Source organism: Xyrauchen texanus, chromosome 1 (assembly GCF_025860055.1).
Source record: "Xyrauchen texanus isolate HMW12.3.18 chromosome 1, RBS_HiC_50CHRs, whole genome shotgun sequence".
In the NCBI taxonomy this organism is placed as follows: Eukaryota; Metazoa; Chordata; class Actinopteri; order Cypriniformes; family Catostomidae; genus Xyrauchen; species Xyrauchen texanus.
In genome coordinates, this window is record NC_068276.1 from 24,212,259 (window position 1) to 24,220,166 (window position 7,908).

At 36.7% G+C, this 7,908-nt stretch overlaps 1 pseudogene; it reads left to right on the forward strand.

Moving 5' to 3' along the window:
* The window catches only part of LOC127629678 (exostosin-2-like), a 54,148-nt pseudogene extending 46,290 nt beyond the window's left edge, over positions 1–7,858 (forward strand).
* The last annotated feature ends 50 nt before the right edge of the window (positions 7,859–7,908 follow it).

Here is a 7,908-nt window from a genome sequence, read left to right on the forward strand (position 1 = left end):
AGTCTAGTGGGATATTTCCTGTGCTCTCAGATCAAAACGTTACATTTAATAAACCTTAAAACAGCATTCCCTCTCAAAGAGCTGTGTCAGTCCTGTCTGTCAGATGATGAAAACAAATCATTAATTAATTACAATATAGGTATAAACTAGTCGAAGCCTTCATCAAAAAGGCTTGAATTGATTTTCCATGAATTTCCTCATCTACTGAACCATAAGTCTTGATGATTGGTTTCATACTTCTAAGCCATGTTTGAGAAATTAAAGCAGGGGTCTGGTTTACTCCAAACCGGCCTGTGAGAGCTTGTTTGACCTTGGAAGTGAATACGGAGTGGCAGCAGCCAATCATGGGCTCCACTGACTGCTGAACCCTTTGAAGGTCACACTGGTTAGATTGATGAAGGGGTTCCTGCCTTTGGTCATGTTTCTCTTTTGATATATTTTCTGTCATAAATGCAGGGTTTTGCACTGCTCAGAGAATGCCATGAATCCTGAGGACATCTGATCCCTTGTAGCCTTCATATACACATCTTCTCTTCTGATTACTTTGATTTTCTCTTTAATTTACTCATTTACTTTCTTTGATCATATGAGTCAGACAACTTTACAGGAAGGATATTACAGTTAGTTGTGTACTACGCATGAATCTTCACAAATGTGTGTTTTCAACAGAGCCATTTTTCAGTATTTGTGAAAAGCTCTTACTATGTCAAAGGAATCGTTCTTCCAAAAATGACAATTCTGTCAAAATTTGCTCATCCTCATTTCACCCCCAATCCATGCATAACATAAAAGAATATCCTGATCCAACCTTTCAATACAACAATGGTAGCATATTAAAAAAAAATGAAATTTCTTGCATAAACACACAAGCTGTTGTAAACACACATTTATAATTGATTTCTTAACGCACAATTGACGGCAAGATTTTCACAGAAAAATGACATATTGAGTTGTCTCATCAAAACTTAGTATGTCTTCAGAAGACTTGTAAAATGGCGCACAAGCCATATAGACTACGTTATGATACTTTTGGGTCTTTTTTTAAAGGGATATTTCACCAAAAAATTTCAATTGTCACCCTCATGTTGTTCCATATCCATATCATTTTGTTCAGTGTAACACAAGGAGATGTTTTGGTATGTAAGTGTTCATTCACGGCAAGGTGTGTGTTTACTATTTTATTATATGGCTCTCTGGAATACTCTATTCTGATTGGTCAATGGCACCATCCAGTGGTCAGATATTGCTCTGTAACAACCGCACATCCGGAGATTAAGACGTATCACACCGCTCATCCGGGATCTGCGAGCCATCTCTCCTGCTCTGATCACTGTGTGGTCTCTACAAGTAAGCTACTAAAACAATTTTAACTCAAATCTATGTTTCAAGTGCATTTATTTATTTCTTTGGCAAGTAGTCTTGTAATTGGCTGAAAAATGAGGAGTCAGATGGTCATTTTCACAAAATAAACACCAATAGAACCGCTTCGCGTAGGGGTCCTATCACCCTGTTGGGGTTTATTGTTTGATATCAACCAGCTGTCTGTACATTATCCCTTACTTATTAATGCACAGTGTGGAGACTAAAAAACATTGGTTGTCACCGTGAAGTGCATTCAAGATGTTTAAGGCACATCTAGCCGTGGATTATCCCACATGTACCATGGTCACCTGCCAGCACTGATTAGTTAAAGCCGTCATTTGTTTTTCATTTTAAAAGGAAAAACAGCGTTGCGGACTTGACGGTTAAGGGAGAAACCACCCAAAACAAGTTGAAACCTGTATACTTTGACCTCTGAGACATCATTGTGGTACCCGTTGAAGCTGCACGATTTATTGAATTTAGAATGAAATCACCATACTGTATGTCCTCACGCAACAACTAAACCGCAAAATGCATTCAGCGCTTCAGTCAGCTATGCGTGATCAAGAAACGCCCTCTAGTGGGAGAAAGTGCAGGTGCATTCCTAATTATATTCAGGTCGGAATCAGGACTACACTGGTGTCTCTTCCTTCTTTTTTTTTCCTGTAGTGGTTCACTGTTGATTTCAAGATTGTATTGTTCCATTAAAGAGGACAGCAGAGTAGGTGCATTAATATCGTAATGCACTATTAAAAGGGTTTTAACGTATGCATTCCAGCCTATCAGATTCAAGTATTCGAATAGACCATAGCATAAAATGACTTTAATGTATGGAAAAAGAAGCAGTGAAAGTCCGAGACTAACATTCTGCCTAATATCTCCTTTTGTGTTCCACATAAGAAAGTCATACTGGTTAGGAATTAAAAGAGTATCTAAAAAAATTATTTATGTTTTAAAATTTCTTTCAGGTCAGACATTTATAATTGGCATTTGAGGCTTGGAAAAACGTTGGTATTATTATGCATATTGCGCTTTGCCTTCACTCTTTCAGCCTCTTTCTTTTTCCTTTCCAGGTCTGAGTGCAAAAACAAGTTTGCCTCAGTGTTTGGCACAATGCCTCTGAAGGTTGTTGAGCATCGTGCTGATCCTGTCCTCTATAAAGACGACTTCCCAGAGAAACTCAAATGTTTTCCCAACATTGGTAGTCTGTGACACTACCATGGCTTTGTCCGACCACTTCTGTCTCTCTCAAACTAGACAATAATCCCTCCAGCATTTGTCTTTCTCACTCTTTATCTGACTTAATGACTGAAGACAAGTGCTGTTGTGCTGGTGGTGGTTTGGGACCTTAAGTACTATATAAATTATTGTCATGTTTTTAGTATTGAGGACAGCTGCTGAAACTGGACGATGCAGTGAGGTAACCTTTGGATGACTGTGAGGAAGACATGTCAAAATCTGGATCTGTTCTTCACAGCCTAAAAACTCAACTAATTGATCTGTATTATGGATGATATCATATCTGTGATGGGATAAAAGTATATTATGCCCCACTGACAAACAGTGGATGCAGTATTACGCATCATGAATGTGAGACCATACCTTGCGTTTCTTGAATTCAATTAAATTTAATTTAATTTAAGATAAAATATATGAGGACATTTACACGAACAAAAATGGCCTACAAAACAAAGAATCTACTAATATTTTGTAAGCAACATTACAAGAAATATTACACTTCTAAAATGTACACAAAATTATAAAAACATAAAAAAATATTTAGTTAATAAGGTATCCCATTAGTAGGCAAAACATCTGTTGACTCCATCGATGTCTTCATTAAGTCTGAGACTAAAACAGTCTCAGTATCTGAGGCCTATAAAATGAAAATGTGAAGACAGCAACTAATAATAAAAGTGATATTGTTAATATATTTTACATTTGCCTTTTTGAACATTTTAATTTATTCATTAATTTTTTATTTTTATGGTATTTTTAACAAGACTATAGTAAATACATGGAAGCATGGATCTTCACTACCATGATAGATGTAATATGATTTCTATAAAACAAACTATGGCATTTTTGTAATTGTAAACAGTAGACCTACTCGAAGCACACGGAAAAACAATAAAAACAAAATATAATGTAATATAAAAAAAATGTATTCTCCATATTTTTTCTTTGCTTTTTTTTATGTTCTTTTTTTTTTATTATTTTTATGTGCTTTTTTGACAAGATTTTTTATGTGTAATAAACACAGCAGGTCAAACTTACATATTTAATGTTTGCATGTCTGAGATAAATTCGTTTCATCTCCATGCGGAGTGAACTTGTGAAGAGAAATATATTCCTGTACTGACTCTTCCTGCATGAACAAAGTGAAAATCTGGTAAGAAGGTTTCAGCAACAAGTTAGGGATTGGAAATGTCTCTGAATAATCAATTACAAGCAGAGAGCCAGATTTGCAGCTCCCGGCCTTATGAAGTGTGTTTTACAGCCTAGGGAAACTGCTATAGGAATTACTGAATTTTTTATTTTCTACTTATAAAAATTAGTTTGAGAGGGAGCACTGAGCCGAGCATCAGAGGTGAGGATTCAGGCTTATCTCCGTTGCGTTAACCTGTTGTTGGAGTAGGAACCATCTGATTGGTCGGAATATTGCCTCTCCACAATTAGGCAGTCACCTGTTACTAATATTTGTTCCATAATATACACTGAGAAATGTCAGTGGTTAAAGAGGGTCAATTAACAAGCTTTTTAAGGTCTGTATTATAATTTCAAACCTACTAATTGTAGGTCTTTTACTATGCAGTGTATCTTCATAGGATGTCAATTAAGAAAACTGTTACTGATAATATTCTACACAGGAATGTACTAAATTTATTTTTTCCTTTTTATTCTGCATTTAGATAAAAACAAAACAAAAATAAACAAAATGTCAATGAAATGTCCACATCCACATTAGAACACCCAGCATCTGTAATGGTTATAATTTTTAATGTAGACTTTTAAAGCACACAGTATCAAGTCAGTTTAAACTTGAAGTCTGCAGTGGCTCTAAATGAATGATGTCTTCTGTTGGATCAGGTTTTGACTGGGGCAGCAGTATGTTACTGTATAATGGGAAATGTCCTGGAGGAGAGTGACTCACTCAAAATGAGCATAAGCAAAATGTTTTCAAAGATCATCTGGGTAGTAGTTTGAGCTGTGGTTACAATGCCTTCCACTACACTGGCTTTGATTTGTACAGCCCCAGTTTATACAAAATATACAACCTCATGTCTGGCTTGTTTTTTTGTTTTTTTTTCTTGGGATGTGAAGAAAACTGAAAATCCACATGGACAATAATCAATTTATAAGCTTGTAATACTTCACCATTATGTCCTCTGATTACTTTGTAGCTTGAGTACTCACTGTACTTTTAAGTGATATTCTGCTGAAATCAGATATGATCCGAATGTTCTTAAAGCAATTCAAACATTAAAAGAAGTTTGTAAGTGCAATAACTTACTGTTATAAATCACACTATATATAGAGAACATAAACAAGCTTGGAAGTAAATAATTATTCAAAAAGCCATACATTAAGCTTAAAGCCATAACAACAGTGTTAGGTTCATTTACATACAAAAAACCCAGATTTATCGCATTTTCTCCCCCAAAACCCCAACGTACAACAAATGCAAGAATCGCCAGTCACACATAAAATAATATATTTCTAATAAGGATATTTTACAAAAGAAAATATCCAAGGTTGATTTTTTTTTTTTTTTAGCAAGGAAGGAATCCAAATGAAGCTTAAAATACACTGTACATGCGACCACACAAAATAAAGAATTATATTATTCTAGTACTTGGATATGCCTACTTCAGTAGTATACGTTTTGAGAGATAGGACATAGAATGACTTAAGCATCTGCGTAACTCAGAGGCAACTGCAAGTTACTATCTGACAACTAACATTTCCTCCTAATCTATTCTCACACAATCTCCACAGTGTCCACATATTGCCCTTTTAAATGTTTAGTTAATATTTTTGATTTAACTTCAAATTAAGTACAAGGGTGCTAAATGCAAATGTGATGACTTTTGTGATCTGTAAGTTATATGCAGAGTAGCTCGTTTAATGGCGCATGAGTGTACCGATGCAACACAAACAAATGGTAGCGTTGGCCTGGATTTCATCAACCCCCCTTCTGGCTCCATTTTAGTCAAAGATAGGCTAACACGAAGCACAGGCTGATCCGTTGTATCACAGAATCCCTAATCACAAATGTCACAGATGTCTGTCTTAATTAAAAAGACTACCCGAGAGCACGAGTGTGCATGGACTCCGAGTCGCTGAGGGGCCAATGGTTTGGTCGTGGTAGCAGGCCAGGCCCTGTTCAGCATGGGGCTTTGAAAGAGGAGCCATGACAGCTGAAGGGAAGCATGTGCAAGGCATGTTTGTTTTGCATTTACCCTGTGCACAGCTGTGTGGATTGTCCTTTCCCAGAACATCGGAACACTAGAGTCACTTCACCCTCTCAGTAACCTCTTAAAGGCCAAAGGGAGAAAATGAAGACTCACGTTTCTGCTCTTGGAGAGCTCCTCCAAGCTCTTCAGGTTAGTCTGTTGCTTTTGTCAGTAAGACCAAATGTAGATCTGCCCTACTTTACTAGCAAGAATCTTCTCCTGTTGAAAAGCATGTAATCAAAAAAAACATTTTCACGTTATCATTGCCTTTTTCAGCATGTACCTTGGTGGGGTGGGTGATGTGACACTCAGTCTTGATAGGCAATAAAGAATTCTGCCAAAAATAAATAAATAATGAAGCATTGACTTCAGGAAGCCCCAACACCATACATATGATATAGCCACACCTTGGAGTACGAGACTGAGCTGCAGTAATCATCATTTTAAAGAGTCTGTGTGTTCTTTAATTATATTCTTGTCTGTTATGTTTACAAAAAGATTTTGGTGTTTCTTTTTTGTTTTTTAAGAGTATTGGAAGCTTCGCTTTCTGTCGTTTTCAAACAGAATTCAAGACAGAGTCAAGTATGGGAGTTTGGATTCTATGTTTCAACCCTCAAATCAGGTAAGTCACTACTCTGATATTATAATAAAAAGTTCTGTGTGTGTGTGCATATTCATATACACACACACACACAGGGATCCGGATAAGCTTCCCACAAGAATGAAGGAAATGTGGTTCTCATTTAGAAATTAGAGGGACCAAGCATATCAGATTCAGTTGACGATTTCAAACAGCTTTGTTTTTACCTGATCTAAATCTGTCTCCAGAAAAGCAGAATGCCCATAAAGTACATTGCAATGGTGCTTGCTTTATATTTCTGTCACCTCAGAGCATGGCAGTGAGGGTGATTATATTGCAAAACCCTGCATTGCTTTCACCCAATTAGAGTTGGAGTGGATGATGCCCAGACTGGCAAGCTGATCATTTCGTTTGAAATGAGGACTTGTGCCACAAAACAAATAAAGTATGGCTTAAACTTCAGACAGCCCTAAATCAGTACAACTATAGCCAGGAGCCATGAAGTATGCAGGCAAAGTAGTTAAGCCTGCAGTATTCTTTAAGTTGTTATGTTGCTTCATGACATGAAAAAAATCAGATGGGACATAAATACTACAACCAATGAAACAAGTCAAAAATTATCAAGAAAAAATTGCAATTAACTGACAACATATTCTGACAACTAAGCATCACACTTTTTTACTATCTACAGAAAGAGAATATGATCTCAAGGAACACTTCACAAAAACAATATTTGACTTCAGACCTGTAGACCAGAAACTCTGATAAAGACACTATGGACCATATTTAGTAGGGTGGCTCTGAACATCATTGAGTTTTATACTTCTACTTCTACATTCCTTTGATCATCTTTGCACTCCTATATGGCACGTATGTTTTCCTGGCTCTATGGATACTGGAGTTACACGATACCTCAAGGCAAGTACAGAGCCCTGTTGTGCCAAGTTACCTGCATGTGAGGTATACTAGGGGAGGAGAAAACATGACAATTTAAATCACTCTCTTTCTTGTCCTGCCGCATGCTCACTGCTGCCTCACACCCTCATGTCTGCTGTGCCACTCTCAGAAAAATCGTGCTCAACTGTTCTGCCTCTTCCCACTGTGGCCTTTCACAAACAAGTGCAGCCCATATTTCAGATAACTGATAAACTTTGATGCATGAATAGTGATCGTTCAATAAGAATTTAGTCAGCTTTTAAATGGGACAAAAGCATGTGCCTGCTAAGTTTACAAAGATTATTGTTTAGGTAAAACAACATGCAGTTTCTCACAGTGAAGAATTTTTCACTGTGAGAAACTGCATGTTGTTTCGAGACCCTTGAAACTGTCTAGGCAAAGATATTGGGGTAACACTTTACAATACTGGTGCACTAATATTCATTAATTCATGCTTAACTAATGCACAGATAAGATGTATGACTCATGATCAGCTAAGCCATTCATTAATGATTGCCACATCAGCAACTAATAAAGAGTCTGTCTGATTAATATATTAAGTCATGTATGAAT